Consider the following 20,705-nt stretch of genomic DNA (forward strand, 5'->3'; position numbering starts at 1 on the left):
ACATAAAATTATTAAGTGTTGTTTGTTTGATATATATGTGTTATTATTATTTTTTATATATATTATCACATTTGTTTTGTATATATTTATACGCTAATTATATATCATGCATTGTTTTTAAATTAATTATTACTTTGAGTGTTCAGTATATTTTGCTTATTTCTCTTCAATATATGCTATGTATATCTTAATATGTATGTTGTTATGTAACTAAGATTTGCTATATTTATGTATGTATCTAGCATAGGATCTTTAGATTATTGCTATCATATTATTTAAATGCATGTTTTAGCTACCTATTATTGTAATATGCTATATGTTATAATGTATATATATGATTCCTTATGCATTAATTAAAAACGAGATTCAAAAGACTTCAAAAATAAAAAGGCAATGCTTGGTATTTGGACACTTCGAAAAACGTAGTGCCCTAACTTACTGGGTTGCAACTTTTCTCGTTGAGTTCAAATAGTCAAGCACCCTTCTAAGTTTTAAGGTTTTCAAAATACGAGCAACTGTCTTGGAATTTCAAAACGTTGTGTCCTAACTTACTGGATATGTCATTTTGTCATTTTGGGATAAGGATTTTCAAAAAGGGTTAGCTTAGTTTCGAATGTCTTAAAAATATTGCTTCCTAACTTATTGGGCGTAATATTTTGATTCATTTGATACAAGTGAACCCTAATATTCAAAATTAAAACATTCTAATTAAAAGAGGTTTGCATCTTAAAACTTTCAAATTTCCGACATTAAAGACACGTGATAATCAATTAGGTACCAATTTTTGGGCGTTACGAGGGTGCTAACCCTTCCTCATACGTAACCTACTCCCGAATCTGTTTTCTCGACTTTCGTAGACCAAAATTAATGTTTAAAAACAAAACATTTTATAAGGTGATCCAATCACACCTAAAAAGATTGGTGGCGACTCCCGTTTTTGTTTTCTTAAAGTCGATTCCCATTTTCCAAAACCCGATTAAAAAATGGTTTCGACAGCTTGGCGACTCCACTGGGGACTTGTAACGCCCCAAAAATTGGGCCTAGAAAGAATTGGGCCTGGAGTCTAGGATTCAGATAGAAGAAAACTTGAATAATTAAGAAGTTTTAAATATTATCGTTTAAGAAAAAAAATTGAATTAAATTACTACTAGAAAATTTTTACTATATTTATTATTACAGATAATTAGTATTATGAGATAAAATTATTGTTCTTAGAAAAATATTATTGTATGTATGTTTGAAAATTTTATGAAAATTATTATTATTTCTTGTATTATTGATATTTGAAATTTTATTATTAGATATATTTATAAAATTATTATTATTATAATTATTATTATTAGATAGAAAAAATAAAAAGAAAATATATATTTATAAAAGTATTGTTGTTTTGGTGTTTAAACTCTAGGAAAAAAATTGTTTTAATTTGGCCTCTTCTAGGAAGTAGGCTTCATTAATAAAATAGGGCTGAGTTTTAGCACAAGCAGGGATTTGGCCCAGTGGCTAAGGGTGCTAGGAGGGCGTGGGAGGAGCCTGGGTTCAAGGCGCGGCGTGCGCAATTTGTGTTTTTTTTTATATGCAGATCGCGGCTAGAATAAGGTTAAGATAAGTTGCGGGTATAATTTAACACAAAGAGCGCTGTGCGCGATGGCAGCAGCGTCTTTGGACGAGAAAAGGGCGAGTTCGATTCCATACGGGTGAATTTTGTTTTATTTTTAAAGTGGGCGAATCTGAAGCAGAAGGTTTATAATTTATTGTGACCATATATTAGTAAGGAAGGAAGCTCAGTGCAAAGCCTGCAGACGGTGTAGGCACAAGGCGAACGGTGGTGCTGGGGTCCGAGCTACGATTCATGCGCGCAAGGTTTGAATTTTTGCTGCACGTGGGGAAGGTATTTGAACTGGACCGAAACACCCAGACCTTGATTGGAATTTGAATTAAGCGAGTTCTTGTCGGGGAAAGAATTTGGGTGTAATTCAAATTAAAATTTTGGCAAAAATTAAGGAAGGAATTTTAATGGAATTCAAATTGGAAAGAGGTGGGGTAAGTATTTAAGCCAACTATGGGGTGTTAGTTGGGGAGTTTTTTCGGCTAGTCTCTTGGATTTGAGTAAATTAGCCATTGCTGATTTTTGTTCCCTTTGATTGTTTTTTTTTCTTCAGTATATATTTGGGATATTTTACAATATTTCCTTTCGGTTTTGATAATTTCTCTTCTTCTATTTCTTTCCTTCTTCTTTTCTTTTCTTTTTCTCTCCATCTACTTTCTCCTCTTCTTTTTCTTTTTTCCTCTATAGTGTAATCTTCCTATCATCTTGTACATCTCTATCTTTTATCAATCGTTTCTAAACCTTCATAACCATTTGCCATAAAAAGCCGAAATCCCGAAAGCCTATATTTTCTTCTGTGCCGATTTTTCCTAGCCAAATCTTTTTACTTATCTTCATCATTCTTGATCGATTCTCTAGTCCTCTAAACCCCAAGTTTCTGTCGATAAAACCATTACAAAATCCTCATCTTTTCTTCACTGTTACAAAAAGCCGAAAATGCATAGCCATAGGGACAGCCAAATTTTAAGATCACTGAAAGCTCGACTTTTGTTATCATTTGAGGGCTTAGAACTGCATCAGAATCGAGTAGGAATTAAGGGGAATCATTGATTGAAGGAATTGGTGGTAAGTCTTTCCAACCTAGTCTTTATTTCGTACTTTAGAAAAAGCCGAAACCCCTAAAGGTTAGGGAGGCTGTCGATTTGGGTTTATAGCCCTAAGGGTTGTGATAATTACTTTATTTTGATAATAGTGTGATCTAGAGGCTGTTGATCAAGGGCTTGGACAAGTGGAACAACTGGATCTAAACCTAGTCGCTAACTTCAGCAAAGGTAGGATCGCTAGTGCCTAAGGTGTTATTGGCCGAATAAGGTAAGGGATTAATATGTAGTTCGTTTCGGTAGTTAGATTAACGTGGTAGTAATATAATTGTAAGTAGTTCGTGCATGGATCTCGTCAACGAATCGTCATAAAACAGGTGTGTAAATGACACCCACTCATAGACTAGATCGGTAAAAGCCGAAAAGCCAAAAAGTTGAAAAGCCAAAAAGCCAGCATTTGTGAACTTGCGAGTGTGCGAGCGCTCGTGAGGTGGTTTGGTTTTTAATTTTGGTAATCGCAAGCAGTATGATTGCAGAGTGCGCAATTTCATGCACTTCGGTATATTTGGGCTTAATGGGCTGAAAACGGGTTAGTGGGCCAACGGGCCCAATTCGGTAAAAACGCTCGGTAAGTGCTTCTGTTAATGTGTTAATGGTTAGAATATGTATGTAAACTCTAGAATAGTAAAATTTATTGAACTACCCCTAAGTATGAAAATTACCATTTTACCCTTAGGTGCAAAATGACCATTATACCCCTAGGGTTAATTTTGACTGAAATGCATGATATTTTGATTCTGTTTGTTATATTCCATGACATGTATATCTGTTGCATGGGGTTGGGTTTTGTTATGGAGGAAGAACCCGTTCTGGTGGCTGTGCCACATATTCTAATATAAGCAGCTTTGCTGCAGATTATAGTTAGTGTCGCAATCGGTGCTAACACTGTAAGTGTAGGGATGGCGTGGGTGATTTATTCCCCACAGGAAGTGTAGGGATGGACGGAGGCAAGTGCAGGGTTGGATGAGGTTATCATGCATTAATCATATGAGACTGTCCTGTTATGGGCCAATTGTATTGAAATGGGCCCAACTGTGTTAATATGGGCAAGGCCCAATATATCTCGACTTATAATAGGGCTACAGCCCAGATTGATACTGATATGGGCTAGGCCCAGTATACTCTGTTACTGTAAGGGGCTATGGCCCAGATTAATATTGATATTGGCTAAGGCCCAGTTAACACTAAATTCTGAATAAGGCTTAGGCCCAGTAAAGCTTGAACTGATTTGGGCTCTGGTTGGGATACTTTACACACTGAGTTTTCCAAACTCACCCCCCTTTCTCTTCCATCCTTGCAAGTGAGCCCTAGTTGGTGGACTTGAAGCTAGGCGAGATTCAGAGTGGCCACGAAGATTAAGTTTTTGTTTTCTTTAAAATAAGTTTCGTATTTATTATTTTGATTATTTTTATTCTGGTTAAAGTTGTAATAAGGTCGCTCTTTTTATTATTTTTTAATATTTTGGGTTATTAAATTGGTTAGCTCTAGGGCACGTTTTATAAAAGTTACTTATTTTTAAAATATCACAATAACCGAACAAAGCTTCCGTAACGTAAATGTTTTCAAAGGAAATAAATATTTTAAATAGACTTAAACTTAATTTGTTGTTCGTGGACAAGTAATAAGCTTAAAGTGTGGCAATGGATGTGTGCATGTCTAGGATTGGATCATGGAAGAGCTAGGTACTTAAGCAGTCTAATTGACTCATCTCCTCTTTTCTTGAATCCTACCTGGTGCGTAGTATCCATTCACTTTAAGCCATGACAAAGAAGGTTTGATTTTTTCGATACTTAACTGTTTTTTTAAAATAACATGTTTCTGCCACTACAAAGGTTTACAAGTTTTCAAAGTTTCCCATAAGATTTTACAAGGTTGTTAACAATGCTTTGATTATTACAATGAATCACGTTTTGGAAAAAAATAAGGCTAAGGTTTTATTCAAGTTTAAACAGTAAAAGTTTCTAAACATCAAGAAGGGTTTTCAACGAAAACATGGTTTTCGAAAAACACTTCAATGTGACACGCCGGATTCGGTCGTAACGTCTGGGCCGAGTTTGGGGTGTTACAGGACTAATAAGATAGTCAAGCCGTGTAATTGATTATCTCTTGTCTTAAATGTCGGAAATTAAAAATTTTAAAATATAATCCTCTTTGCATTTTATGTGTTTGTATTATTGCATGTGTTGCTATATTCTGATATGCATTGCATTTGCATGACTATTGTGGTCACACCCTTAAGTGGGGGTGAGAAGCTACGCCTTCGTGAGGTTTTCACCTCCGTGCAGGATAGTGGATCACTTTCGGGATACATCCGTACCTATGGTTTCGTAAGATTTTCATCTCCGTGTAGCCGTAGGGAAATGTATTCCCCTGAACTGAACTCGATTCAAATGAGCCTATAATGGGTGAGGATCAAGGAATCTGCTGGTTCGGGTACCTCAACTTTAGAACTAAACCACATATAGAAGGACCGTAAGAGCTAGACCTAGATAGAAGTATACCGTAATTATTACCCTTTCAGGTTATCTTTGAGTTTATTGTTATCATGTGATACTAACTATTTCCTTTCTTTTGTTGCATATCATTTCTCATTTAAAAGGTATCGATTTTCGGTCAGTTTCTAAGTTAGAGAGTTTTATTATGGAGAACGGACTTCTTGATAAAGTAGAAGACAACGCTAACGTCCATATATGGTCAGAGCAAACTCAGTTAGTAAAGGAAATAGTCTAGCCATGGGATATGTGTCAGAGCTGTTAGACTATGTTCGTATCAGCGTCATACAAGATAATCAGCATGAGTTAAAGGAAATATGGGATCAATGGGGTAGCGAAGCCAAGCATTTGTTCTACAACAACCATGGGGACTTGCAGTACTTGCTTGACTTGGGAATAGACGAGAATTTGTTTTGGGCCATCACTCAGTATTGGAATCTTGCATACAGTTGTTTTACGTTTGGAAAAGCTGATATGGTACCCGTGCTGCAAGAACTAAAGGGCAGAAGGTAATGTACTCACCAATCATTTCAAGGTGAACAAGAAGAGTACTGATGGACATTTCCACCATTACAACATTTCTCTTTCATATGAAGATGGTTGATGGTAAGAGTGTTGGAAGGAAAGTGATTGATAGGATCCATGGACCTACAAAGGTGAGTTGGATGGAAAGAATTGTGCCTATGATAGTAAAAGGCTTATTTATTATAGGACTAAACAACAAGCATGAGTTTACTATGTTACACTTATCAAAGACAATGGAAATGCAAGCCCTGATGGTCTATCAAAATGGACGCAAAAGAATGAGATTAAAGAAGACCATATCATTTAAAGACCTTTAAAGTGGAAATTAACTATGCTAAGAAGATACCCATGTAAGCATTTCAAAATGCTTTGTATGGACAGGAATCTGAAAGCTCTCAAAGGTGCTAGATATCATTTTAAGGCAGCATGTTAAGCAGGAATGCCTACTTGTTTGCCAATCTTTCTTTCAAGATAATCAAAACAACTTCACAGACGTTGGAAGAGGTGTCCATAGATGTAGGGATTAGCTCATGGGTGAAGCCATAGCTCAAATTCGGGATGGTAGTAAATCATTTAAGAAATACAAGCTACAGTCAGATCATGATCAAGAGTTAGCTTTGTTGAGTTAAAACTTTGAGCTATAGGACGAAGGCGTATTTGTAATCCATTCATATGTAAAGATATTCTTTTTCTAAATAAAGTTTTCTAAATGAAATTGAGTCGAGATCGATACCTTTTTGCATTCATGCATTACATCACATCGCATCATATGCATTTAAGTCCATAAAATAACCCTAATTAGGAAAAAATTATTTCAGAAAGAGTTAATCGGGGATATGGAACAAAGGTTGGAGAGATTGGAGCAAAGACAAATACAGATGCAAGAGCAGTTGACCAAAATTCAACAAGATATACGTGATCAAATGTTGGAGCTCCAAAGAAATATAATTGGCCAGCTGGGACAATTACTAGTCGAAGGGCTTGAAAAGAGGAAAAGCCCAGTGGTTAACACTGAAGATGATAATGAGGTCATCGTTTATTCCCCAAATTTTACTCCAATAGGGGTCCAGACTCAGCTAGACGTACATCCGCGAGAGATACCAGTTACTATCAAACCCCAACAGCATCAAGTCGGTATGTTGGCACCAGTAAATAATTCAGTAGGCTTAGGTCCTAATTCGGAGAGCAATTCAGCCAGTCTTGTCATCATTAGAGAAGCAAGGAAGGCCAGTGTGGAGTGTCTGAAACAGTGCGAAGCTCTTAAAAAGCAAGAGTGGAGCTCCTGATACAATACCTCGAGGGCAATGACGAGAAAAGAAAATGAGGTGAAGCTGTTGACTGTAAGACAACTAAGAATGTCAACTACTAGCCATCAGGTTCCTCAAAAGAAAGAATCAAATCCGAGACCGAATCCTGAAAAGATTCCCTTTACGTCAATTCCAGTGTCGTAAAAGGAGCTATATCATAGATTATTTGATGCACATGTAGTGTCCCCATTTTACATAGAACCGTTGTAGCCCCCATACCCCAAATGGTATGATTTGAACGCTCAATGTGAGTATCATGCGGGACGCACAAGACACTCAATTGAGAATTGCACTGCCTTTAAAAAAATGATCGAAAAACTCATCAAAATAGGTGTTATAAGCTTTGATCATCCCTCTGGGGCAGAGAATCTATTACCTAATCGTTTAGATGGGGAAGTGAATTCCATGATGAAAAGGGGCATGGGATCCAAGAATGCGCCAAGTTCCAGGGCTTTTGAGCAGGACTTGACGTTGGGGAATCTGAATAATGTATCCGAAGAGGAAACCAAGGAATAAAACTGGTAAGCCCTTGCACATTTGGGAATGTTTTGAACAATGAAATTGTGGAAGTGATCCTTGTATTTTAAAGTTAATTTAGAGTAATGTTCAGAACACACTTGTTGTTTTAAAGCCTAGAAACAATAAGATTTCATTTGTGAAATAGGCTCATGTTTGGACATTGTTGTTTCAATAAAACATATCTTTCATGATTAATTTGAGCAATTCTTCCCTCATTTTTTCTTTATTCATAACGTAAATAGTTATTCTTGAATTCATTTATTCCTTGTATATTCTTTTGTGCCTATCGAAGATCCCTAGATATCAATGGCAGGGGCAACGATACTACAGATTCAAAGTTCCTTTTAAGCGCTACATGTGTTTAGAGGAATCTCAGTACTCTGAAGATGACAGAGATTGCGATTTGTTTCTAAATTTGTTGAAAACGGTAAAGTAAGAAGAGAAATAAATTCTACCCCATGAAGAGGGGGTAAAAGATATAGTCTTAGAAGAAATAAAAGGCTGTAAGTTGGAACAAAGCTAGTTTTCCTGTACCTCACATTGATGCCTTGGTGGACAATAGTGTTGGATACTCGGAGCTCCACAGTTCCTTATTTGTTTGCTTCCCGATAAAAAAAACTTCGGTTTTTATGGGCCATAGAAGTAGAACAATCGGTCTGAGTATGGCATCATGACTCAGTGTATGGCGCTAGTTAGGGTGAATGATCAGTGCTTTACAAACCTACTTCTAAAAATCAATGCAAAGCTTGGAGGACTAAATTCCATGTTAGTAATTGAGCAAACACCTTCAATTCCAGTTGTTTCAAAGGTTCCAATTATCATCCTTGGAATGGATGCATTATTTGGCTCTCCTGAGCAGTCTGATATACCGTCAATAGCTGCGGTGGTTAGTTTTATGAAGTGGCCATTGATTTCCAGTTATAGGGCATCAGGTCGTACACAGTCTCTAAAGCTTGAAATGATAGATTCTCTCTTCAAACCAGTTTCTAACAAAATGGATGAGGGTATTGTAAGACTTCTATACAAGTTTAGAGAAAAGGAAGCGTGATCAAATTATCATATTCAGGGATGGAGTTAGCAAGTCACAGTTCAATCAAGTATTGAACATTGAGCTGGATCAAGTAATTAAGGCTTGCAAATTTCTTGACAAGAGTTGGAACCCCAAGTTTGTGGTCATTGTGGCACAGAAAAATCATCATGCTAAGTTTTTTCAGCAGGGATCTCCTGACAATGTCTCGCCTGGAACCGTTATAGACAACAAAATCTATCATCCTAGGAACAATGACTTCTATCTTTGTGCCCATACTGGAATGATTGGAACCACGAGACCTACTCATTATCATGTTCTCTTAGGTCAGATTGGGTTTTCGGCTGATGATCTGCAGGAGCTAGTCCATGCTATATCAAAGAAATGCCACAGACATATTTGTTGTGGCCCCTACTCACCGAGCTCATTTGGTAACTTCACAGTTAGAGCAGTTTATAGAGTTTAAAGATACTTGAGAAACATCATCAAGCCATGGTGGAATGACAACTCCGGGAGCGATTTCTGTACTTCAGCTTCCCAAAATGAAAGATAATGTCAGCAGCTCCATTGAACTATTTTCATATAGAGCTTCTGGATATTAGCTACTATTCGCTTTCTTTGTTTGACAAACGTCAGCTCGAATTTTTACTGGGGCAAAAGAATTTCATGAGGGGGAACTTGTGTTACAAGAGATTCTTCCCATGCAAAGGATATCAAAGGAAAATGGATACCAAATGGGAAAGACCATAGATTCTGAAAAAGCCTCCTCTAGTGATGCAAAAGATTTACCCAATACAGTGAATTTAGACTCAATTAAGGAGTATTTTGTCTGAAAAATAAAGGGAAGCCAAAGTGAAAACCCGCAAAGGGCGCTTTGAGACTTCTATTTCAAAAAAAAAGAGAAAAGAAAAGAAAAAGAGAAAAAGAGAAAAAATGGAGAGGCCAAGGTGAAAACCGGCAAAGGGTGCCTTGAGACCAAAAGAGTTTTGAGCTGAAAACCCGAAAGGGCGGCTCAAATTTTGGTGTGCAGCAATGACCTTGCTATACTGGAGTCAACAAGTAGTGAAGTATGTTACATACCGGGCATCAACAAAGGACTTTGGGTCTTCTAAACACATATTAAACTCAAAACAGTCTTCATGAAATTTGTATATAGAAGCCCAAGCTGCGATATCTAAGACATCTGATTTTTGTCTTGTTTACTATCTTTGGATTCTCTTTCTTCTCAAAGATAGATTCCTAGATTAATCTCCTTTTTTCTTCTTTTGATAAATCATTCAAACTCTAATTTTCCTCAAGATCAATTTATTATCTATTATTCATAAAGTATGTTGCATTGAAATAATAATGGAGGAACTAAAATATCTTTACAAACGAAGTTTTGCATATTACTCTGGAAATTTCTAGATGATACAAAGAAACTGAAACATAACAATTGTTTAAGGAATTCCCATTGAGTGAGGATTAGAGGTACTCAAGAAATTTTCTTCTTCGGTCCAAATGGTGATTAGATAATGTTGATCCTAAGAAAGGATCATTTCATAAACATTTCCAGTGGGTCGTAACATGTGGGAATGGTACAGTGGACCAAATCGATGGAAAGGGTTCTAAGCATACGAGCAAAATAGGGTTGGTATTTTGAGTGAAACAACACGAAACTTGAATGAATCAAGATGTCCGAAATAAAAGTCATTTTCATTTTGCATCATAATATGTCTAATTAGGAGCATTTGACTCATTTCAATCATGGCATCCTAATCATTAGGCATAGGCACATACACATTCTACAAGTTATGTCCTCTAGGGGACAATGAAGATCGAAGATTTCAACATGGAATCCCTGTGCTTATAGGGAACAAGTTGAAGATAGCAGATCTTATCTCTCTGTATTCGACAGGGAGCAGATCAAAGACATAACAGATCTGACCTTCATCGGGGCAGATCCAATATGGCGGACCTTATCTCTTTGTAATGGACGGGGGGCAGATCCAAGATGAAAGATCTCTCTGTAATGAATAGGGAGTAGATCCAAGATGACAGATGTTATCTCTCCGTAATGGACGGGGAGTAGATCCAAGATGATAGATCTTATCTCTTTGTAATGGACGGGGAGTAGATCCAAGATGACAGATTTTATCTCTCTGTATTCGACGGGGAGCAGATCGAAGACGTAGCAGATTTGACCTTCATTGAGGCAGATCCAAGATGATTTGGCATCTCTGTGTTTAACGGAGAGCAGATCGAAGACATAGCTGATTTGACTTTCACGTGTTTATGTTGAAGCAAATCTAAGATGATTTGGCATCTCTGTGTTCGACGGAGAGCAGATCGAAGACATAGCTTATTTGGCTTTCACGTGTTTACGTTGAAGCAAATCTAAGATGATTTGGTATCTCTGTGTTCAACGGAGAGCTGATCGAAGATATCGACATGACAGTCTTGAGTTTGTAATGAGAAGACTGAGGACCATAATCCAATAAGGCTGGGCAATTTTGGTCTTTTTATGAGTCTTTGCTCGATTCCTGTTACACAGCAACAAGGAAAGAGGGGCAGCTGTAGTAGCCCAAATCTGCCCGGGCCCGTGAGATAAACAAATAAAAATAAATAAATAAAAGTTTATTTATTTCAGTCCAGTTTACAAAAACCCAAATGTTAGTGGCCCAAATACTTAAAACCTCAGACCCGTTACACACAAGCCCAAAATTACATTTTAGCCCAACTAAATACTAGCCCGTTTACACCCAACCAGGTATGGCCCAAATGGCCCAATTTGGTAAACAGGAGAAGGAAAACCTAGGGTTTCTGGAACCCTAGGCGCCGCAAATGGAAGGTTCCAGAGCTTGTATCACAGGCACGCCAATTGTCACCACCATCGGTGCTGTGATTCCAGGCCCCATGACGCGCTATGATCGGTGCACGGATCAATGTTTCCTCGCCATGAAATCCTCAATGGTACCTGCAAAAGAGAAGAAGAACCACAACAGCAAAGGAAATAAACATGGAAAGAAATCAACAAATTCTTTCCCTAAAATGTAATTGAGGGTTATAAAAACCCCTTTCTTTTAATCTGTAAATGAGGTTTTTTTGGCAAGAACAGAGAGATTCAATAAAAACAAAATCGTTCTTATACTAAAGAAACCAGCAGTCGATCGAAATACATAAAGGTGGATGCTTTAAATATATGTACATGTATATATTGCGAATAATGAAAAGGAAAAGGGAAGCGTACCATTTCGATTCGTGTCGAAAAAAGGAAACTTTCCAGTTTCTAACCACTGCACGTGGAGGCCAAGACGGGAGCGCGTGAGTGCGTGCAAACTCCGGACGGAGGCACGATAGCCCTCCGACAACTAACCCCAAGTCCTCGTTCAGAGGATTCTTTTCTTTTTTTTTTGAAACAGAGTGCAAAATGATTTTAAAACTAAAATCTGGCTTATATAGCCTTGATGAAACGGTGCCGTTTTGGTTTAATTCAATAAACATAAAATGGTGTCGTTTCAAGGCTTAGGATCCGCGCGTTGACCCGATAACCTAGGGAGGATCCACGTGTTCTTGATAAGTGGGTGAATTGCTCAATTGATCCCCCCAATTTATTAAATTCTGTAATTTCATTTTATTTTATTTTTAATTCGGCCTTAATATTTTATAGTTATTTCAATTTAGTCCTAATGGCTTTTGAACTATACTCTGAGGTACGACGGCATTTTGGGATTAGGGACAATTGCCCAGTGAGTCCCTCGGTTTTTATGCGTTTTCCTAATTGGCTCAAATTCTTTTTATATTCTTTTAATTAGCCCAAAGTTTTCATTTTTCTAAATTTTAATCCTTTTACATATTTTTAATTTATTTTAAATACTTTATATATTAGTTTATTTTTGTAAATATTAGTTATATAAAATGATATATATATTTTATTTTATATTATCCATCATATTATCATTTATTATCATTTATTTTTAAATTATATGTAATTAAATTTTATTATGTTATATGATATTATATTGTTTTATATAGTAGATGTATTATTAATATTTTATAAATTAAATATATATTTTGATAATAGATAAATAATAAAAAATTTTATGTTATTATATTATTATATGTTTCCTATAAAATTTTATACATTATATTATTTTATTTTATATCTTATCGTACATTTGTCTCTTAATATATATATCATCATGTATAGTTTTAAAATTGTATAAATTACTATTAAACATTTTTTATATACTATTAAATATTTAAAATTCATTTATCATTACATTATTTTATATATTGTTATATTTTATATTATTTATATATTAAAAGCTAGCTACATAAAATTATTAAGTGTTGTTTGTTTGATATATATGTGTTATTATTTTTTATATATATATATTATCACATTTGTTTTGTATATATTTATCGTCTAATTATATATCATGCATTGTTTTTAAATTAATTATTACTTTGAGTGTTCGTATATTTTGCTTATTTCTCTTCAATATATGCTATGTATATCTTAATATGTATGTTGTTATGTAACTAAGATTTGCTATATTTATGTATGTATCTAGCATAGGATCTTTAGATTATTGCTATCATATTATTTAAATGCATGTTTTAGCTACCTATTATTGTAATATGCTATATGTTATAATGTATATATATGATTCCTTATGCATTAATTAAAAATGAGATTCAAAAGTCTTCAAAAATAAAAAGGCAATGCTTGGTATCTGGACACTTCGAAAAAGGTAGTGCCCTAACTTACTGGGTTGCAATTTTTCTTGTTGAGTTCAAATAGTCAAGCACCCTTCTAAGTTTTAAGGTTTTCAAAATACGAGCAACTGTCTTGGAATTTCAAAACGTTGTGTCCTAACTTACTGGATATGGCGTTTTGTCATTTTGAGATAAGGATTTTCAAAAAGGGTTAGCTTAGTTTCGAATGTCTTAAAAATATTGCTTCCTAACTTATTGGGCGTAATATTTTGATTCATTTGATACAAGTGAACCCTAATATTCAAAATTAAAACATTCTAATTAAAAGAGGTTTGCATATTAAAACTTTCAAATTTCCAACATTAAAGACACGTGATAATCAATTAGGTACCAATTTTTGGGCGTTACGAGGGTGCTAACCCTTCCTCGTACGTAACCGACTCCCAAATCCGTTTTCTCGACTTTCGTAGACCAAAATTAATGTTTTAAAACAAAATATTTTATAAGGTGATCCAATCACACCTAAAAAGATTGGTGGCGACTCCCGTTTTTGTTTTCTTAAAGTCGATTCCCATTTTCCAAAACCCGATTAAAAAATGGTTTCGACAAGTATATTGAATTTATTAATATTTTCCTAGCTTACCATTTTTAAATCCTATTAGAAAATTTTGGTTAAGAAGATTATTATTTAGTTATAGCGAAAGTTTAAAATTTTTCTTAAAATCGAGTCGTTGTGTTATTTATAACAATAAATCTAAATCAAACTTATAGATGTGTTTTTTGCAAGGTGAACTCAAGTCGATATTGACTTTCAATCAAATAGTTTTCTCTATTATTCTCATACCATGAATTTCGTCGAGTGTGGGTCCAGCAACCCGAACCAAATCACAGGAAAGAAATGATTTACTTACTTTCAATACGAAAGTAAGTTCTCTCTATAAATCAATAAAACTCATAATTCCTAGAAAATAGAATTTATTATCTATAAATAAATTATAACTACTTTCTGAGAAAATAACGATGTATGAATTGTTGTGTGTCAATAGTTCAACCGGTGCTCTCTATTTATAAAAAGAAGTACAAGAGTTTTGGTTAAATAAGTACTAACTAAATAATGTTATTTAAATAGAAAAAACATCCCTACTCTAACTAGAGTATGGGCAGCACAGCCTTGTATTTTCTACTAGTGTTGTCGCCCCTCATGCTAGATGAGGGCTAATTGGGTCTCTTATGTATTAGATCCAATTATATGTGTTTTTTGAATTTTAACTCTGTATTTATAATTTAATTCAACCTTATATTTATTTTTTATTTCCCAAAATAAATATTATTTAATCAATTAATTTATTTAATTAAATAAACTAAATTAATTTCTCAATGAAATAAATTTCTCAACTCAATTCTAATTAACAATTTTACCATAATAAAATCTATGAAAAAATATTTAATTTCCTTATTCAACAAATCTCATAATGATTGATTAATTTTATTTTATTTTTAAACTTCAAATATTTAATTATTATTAATTAAATAATAATTTGAAGATATTTAAATTAATTCTCAAGTCATTTCTACACTTAGCGAGAAAATGCATCACTGCTGATAGTAATAAATGCAATCTATTTCTCGTACTTCATCGTTTCCATTCATTTTTATCTATTGGTTTTACATGCAATTCATTTCAGGTTATCTTGAGCTAGAGGAGGAGACAATTGGACATATATAATTAGAGCTCAAATAATTTATACTTAAGTTTCAGCTTTATCGTCTATTAATTATAACATTATTTAATTACAAAATCATTCCACTAAAATATCGTGATTGAGTTCTTTCTTACTTATTATATATCATTACGAAAATTACTTCATAAAAATTATCTTTATTTTTAAATTTTTTTAAACGAAATGAAAAAAAATATTTATGGTAAAATATTCATGCAAAAAGGTGTTTCAATCTATTTAGCAAAAATCAACATCACATGGTAGTCAATTTTATCCCAAATAATTTAACGAATCAAAATTATTTTTATTGAAATCGAGCCATGAAATCAAAATTTTCTTAATGCCAAAATGCTTCAAGGAATGAAAATCAAATTAAAAACCCAAAATTAGAATATATATATATATATATAGAACGAACTCAAAAGCAAAGATTATGGGTAAAAATTCAAACCTCATTTCAAAAAAAAATCGATTTTTAATCTATTTAAAGCGATTTTTGATAAATCCAATTATACAATAATTATTGAAATGTGGAGTCTACTGGTTTTTAATTAAATCTGTTGAAACAATGGATTGTTTTCATTTTAACAATTATTCCTTTAAAAGTCAAAAACACAGTAAGCTTCGACCAATCTTAACTTATAAGGAGTGATAATTAAAACTTTCAACTACTTACTCTCAACTCCTGCTCTAATATTGCATATAAAAATAGTTTTAACAAGTTAATTATTTTTATATAACTATAATTGGAATCTAAGCTATTTTTAAAAGGGTTAAATATAAAATTAGTACTCGAATTTTTCTATTTTTCTTAGATTGATACTTAAGGTTTTCTTGTTCCAGATTAGTACTCGAATTTTTTTCCATCCACTATATTGGTACTCGAGCCTAACACCATTAGTTTTTTATGATGTCGTAGCATTAGCTAATCACATGATGTCACGTGGCGTTCTATTTGTACCTCCTTTTGTTTTACTTCCTTTTTTATTTTCTCTCTTTTTTTGCCCTGCTTCTACACCGTTGCTCGGCCACCGTTTGGCCTCCTCCAGTGAGCTTTCCGGTGAGTTTTCCGCAGAAATATAAACATTGAGTGTTGCTATCATTTGGGGAATGCCATCAAGACTAACATACAAATTTTGGACTTTCAAAGCAAATTTCTTTGCTCCATTAATATCCTGTGCTATGAACTTCTTCTCAATAAGCTCTTTAGCTCTAGTGGCTTTATCCTTATTGCACTCCATTTCCCCTTCTCAGCTTTGCTCTCTAATAAAAGAGTCAGCAACAGACAACTCTTAAATGTGTCAGCCACCGTCATACTCCTTCCCATACTTTAAAAAATAAAAAACCCAAAGCTCAATGAAAAACATCATACAAACACTACCCAAAATCATCAAAAATAGGTGCAAACAATACAAGTCAGTCCTTCATCGAAGATTAAAATGCAAAGAAAAAACTAGGTCAAATGCAATAAAATAAGAACTTTAAAAAACTAGGTCAAATGCAATAAAATAAGAACTTTCTCCTACGCCACGCCAATGTCAAGATATCCTTCGATCTTTATCACCTTTTTTGGTCTTCGTTGCCGATATGACCTTTTAGAAAGTAATCGTACCCGAAAAAGCTGACATTTGTGTCTTTGTTCATCATTGTGTTGAATACTTAGGGGTTTGTGTTTTACAATAACTTGTTGTCGTTGATGATGGCACCATTTTTTTGGGTTTTAAGTGGGGACTGTGGTGAGCTTTTCGCCGCCGTGAGTGGCGGCGAAGATTTGAACTGATGGTGTTTTTTGTTGTGTGTTTGTCTTGTTTATTTGGTTTTTGCTGATTAGTTTCTTTGGATTCGCAACTAGGAAAGCAATCTCTGCTACAACATTTACTATCACTAGTGTGGTTAATAAGTTTCTTATTGTTTCGATCAATGTATTGATTTGGGATAAACATGCTACTCCAATTGGCTTGGTTTTTCTCCTTTTCACATTGGCGGGTGGCATTCGTTATCAGCAGCAGTGTAGAAGCAGAGAAGAAAAAGAGGGAAAAAAAAGAAAAATGAAAAAGGAAATAGCAGTCTACGTGGCACTGCACGATTGGTCAATGCTACCACGTCATCAGAAAAGCAACCGCATTAGAAGGAAGTACCAATATAGTGGATGAGAAAAAAATTGGGTACCAATCTTGGACAAAAAAAACTGTAAGTATCAATCCGGGAGGAGTGGACAAGTTCGGGTACCAATTTTAAATTTAACTCTTTCTAAAATAGATAAACAAATGATCCTAATGCCTTGAATCCGCAAGATAATGATGTTCATTTTTATCGGTTTAGTGACTGACCTACCTATTTCTCGAACGTGGAACAATTTAATTCTTTTAAGTAAGGCCTACACCAAAATAAAATCATCTTATCACAACACATTATTACAAACATTAATATTTAGTAATATTTAGGTCCTAAATGACCAAAATCCCCTCTAGACAAAATTACTATTTTACCATTCATCCCATATTTGACTGGACCAAGCCTAAAACTCTACAAAAGGTTTATTATAATTTTTAGTGGCTTCTCAATAGTATAAAAATAATTAAATTCATTAAAAAATAATTTTCTTATCGAGTATACAGATAAAATGATGGAAACAGTCTTGTGCAAAATATTGAAAAGTTTTTAGAGTGTTGTTGGAACTTTCTTTCACTAAAACTCATAAAACTTAGATTGATAATTAGAGATTTGAATGTGGAAGAGAATTCATGAGATTACTTTCTATGTGATTCCATCAAAATCTTAAAGTTTGAGAAATCCCGTGAAAAAGCTCGTAAAATGAAAGAAATAAGAAGAAAAACTCCACAAAAGAGCTTGGTCAGCTGGAGAAGAGAGAAAAGAAAAACGGGGAACTTTTCCCGATCTCATCCTTCAAAAAAAAAAACCGAGTGGACCAAAAGGCCCAAGTCCACCACTAACCCACCATTTAAAACAAGGGTGATCAATCACATTATTTCATTGGCCCAATGATCTTAGCTTATTTCAATTATCAAATATTTCATTCAAATAATGATTAAAATACCTTTGAATAACAAAATTATCATTTTACCCATTTTATCTAAAAACACAATTTTTCCAAAATTAAGCACCTAATTCAATTCAAATTCATAATAAACATTTACTAGGTGGTAAAATGAGATTTTTACTCAATTTTCTGAGAAATTTATAATTTAATTCCTAAATTTTATCAATTTATTCTTAATATTTCATTGTACTAATACCTATTCTTATGAAATTTAATCAATACTCACTCACTTTTCAAAATGAGATAGATAAAAGGATTTTATCACATTTTCACTTCTAAAATCATTTTCTTTAATTCCCAATCTCAAATATTAACTTAGATTGCATAAAATCCTTTTATCTATCTCATTTTCTAATTTAATTGACAATTCACTATATTTGTTATTAGAAGAATGTGACATATATAATAAAAACTTTAGGGTGTTACAACAACTGTCATATTATTTTTAAGGTACACATATTATATATTGATTCCTTTAGCTTCTTGCATTTTAAACAACTTTTTACAACTCCTTGTACCTCCAGCTATGTCATGTTGTTTTGGGGTGCACACATGATATGTTGGCTCCTTCTAGCTTTTTACAACTTTATATAGCTTTTATACAACTCTATGTATTCTAGTCTATTCTTTTGTGTTTTTCAGCGCACATATGATTTTTCAATTCCTACCAATTACCTACATCTTCCTGTAACTTCCTATTTCATATTGTTTTCGGGGTACAATTTTATGTTGTTCGTGAGTTTCTTACAGCTTTCAAGTTCCCCTCACAAAAATAGGTGAATTATGAAAATCCTTCAGATAATTACAAACGCTTAAGATTGATGTCTATCCTTTCAAACTTTAAAAATCCTTTTACGAAAAAGGGATGTATTAAAATCCAATGATAATAAAAATCCTTTAGACGACACAATAATACCAAACAACTGAGCTTCAAGAAAAATCCTTCAAAGGATTATATTATGCCAAACAAAAATACTCTAGCCACCGAGTCTAAAGTTTTACTTTGACTTCCATAACCGCCACTCCTAACCATAGTGACACATTGTGTGATAAGAGTGTAAATCCTTTAGGGGATGCACCTCCACATCTTCAATCTACATATTTAGTGATATATTTTGTTTGTCTCTCTTATACCTTCATCTTTTTTTGTTTATTCCTATGCCTTCTTCCTTTATCAAATACTTATATTAACTAATATATATATATATATATATATATATATATATATAGAGAGTGCCCTACTGCACCTCCTAAACTTACTTTTATTTTATAGAAACTTAAAAAGTATTCAAACTTATTACACCTTAACCATAGTTAAAGGCCAAAATATAAGGAATGAAAATTAGATTAAAAACCCAAAATTAGAAATATATATATATATATATATATATATATATAATAACAAACTCAAAAGCAATGAATATAGGTAAAAAAAATCAAACCATAAACATTTCAATTTTTTTATTCTTTATTTATTTAAAGCTTTACTTCATTTATATTCCTTATACATATAAATAGAGACTATCGAGAAGTTTTATATACTCGATTGATCAATAAAATACATTCTCTCTTAGCTCTCCCATTCTCTTTGTTTTTGTTTTTATTCTCTGTCTTTTATTTTATAACACGTTATCAACACGATTCTTTTTTATTTTATAATACGGTCACTCAAAATCTGTTGCTCAAGTTGCTGTTGATTACCTTCTAGAGCTATTGCAATTTCACTCTTCAATTGAGGTCTGCGCGTTATGGGTGATCATTAAAGCTTTAACCACTCAGATCTTCAGGTATATTTTACTATAATTTATTTATTATATCATGTTTATTATTTTTGGAAACTAATCATAACAACATGAATACATATATTTTTATTTGAAATCCGCATATGTTTGCCATGGTGATAATGAAATAAAGAATATATTGGGACAATTATTAGTTTATCCTAGTAAATCTATTACATTCCCCAAAGTGAACGTAATCATAAAAGAAAATTAAACCAATATTATTTTAATATTTGGTAGTACAAAATTAGTAAAAGGCTTCGAAGAGCTAATATATTAATATCTAATGGTTAATCCATTGATTTTAAAAGATATACATAATGTATCTCATATTGAGATTGTAAATGAGAAAAGATTATATTTCATATGAATCAAAAAGGATTGAATTATTGATTACTCTTGTTATTGATTATTGTTGAAACTCATAAAGAGATTGAATTATTGATTACTCTTGTTATTGATTATTGTTGAAACTCATAAAGAGATGAAGATATATTTCCCCAAAATTTTCTCTCATTCATGACTTTCAAAAGAATGGTGATATAAATGCTTAGCAAATACTTTCAAATTATCATTTGAAAAGCAAGCATTCAAAATTGAATACGTAGAATGTGAGAAAATATGTAATGTTTTCATGAGGGTAAGTAAATATACGTTGTACTCTTTTTCTCTTAGCTGAGGTTTTGTCTTATTGGGTATTCCTGGTAAGGTTTTTAACGAGACAGCATATTATGCGTATTATAGATATGTGTACTTTTTTTCCTTCACTAGGAATTTTTATTATCTACAAATGAACATCCAAAGAGAACATTTTATTAAGTGGATATCCATCAAGATCTAGATAAGTTTTGATATACTTTAA

General features: G+C 33.3%; 1 pseudogene; it reads left to right on the forward strand.

The window, feature by feature from the left end:
• The first annotated feature begins 8,234 nt into the window (after nt 1-8,234).
• On the forward strand, nt 8,235-9,181 carry LOC108471553 (protein argonaute 4A-like; annotated as a pseudogene).
• The last annotated feature ends 11,524 nt before the right edge of the window (nt 9,182-20,705 follow it).

The sequence above is a fragment of the Gossypium arboreum genome, chromosome 11, assembly GCF_025698485.1.
Source record: "Gossypium arboreum isolate Shixiya-1 chromosome 11, ASM2569848v2, whole genome shotgun sequence".
Classification (NCBI taxonomy): domain Eukaryota; kingdom Viridiplantae; phylum Streptophyta; class Magnoliopsida; order Malvales; family Malvaceae; genus Gossypium; species Gossypium arboreum.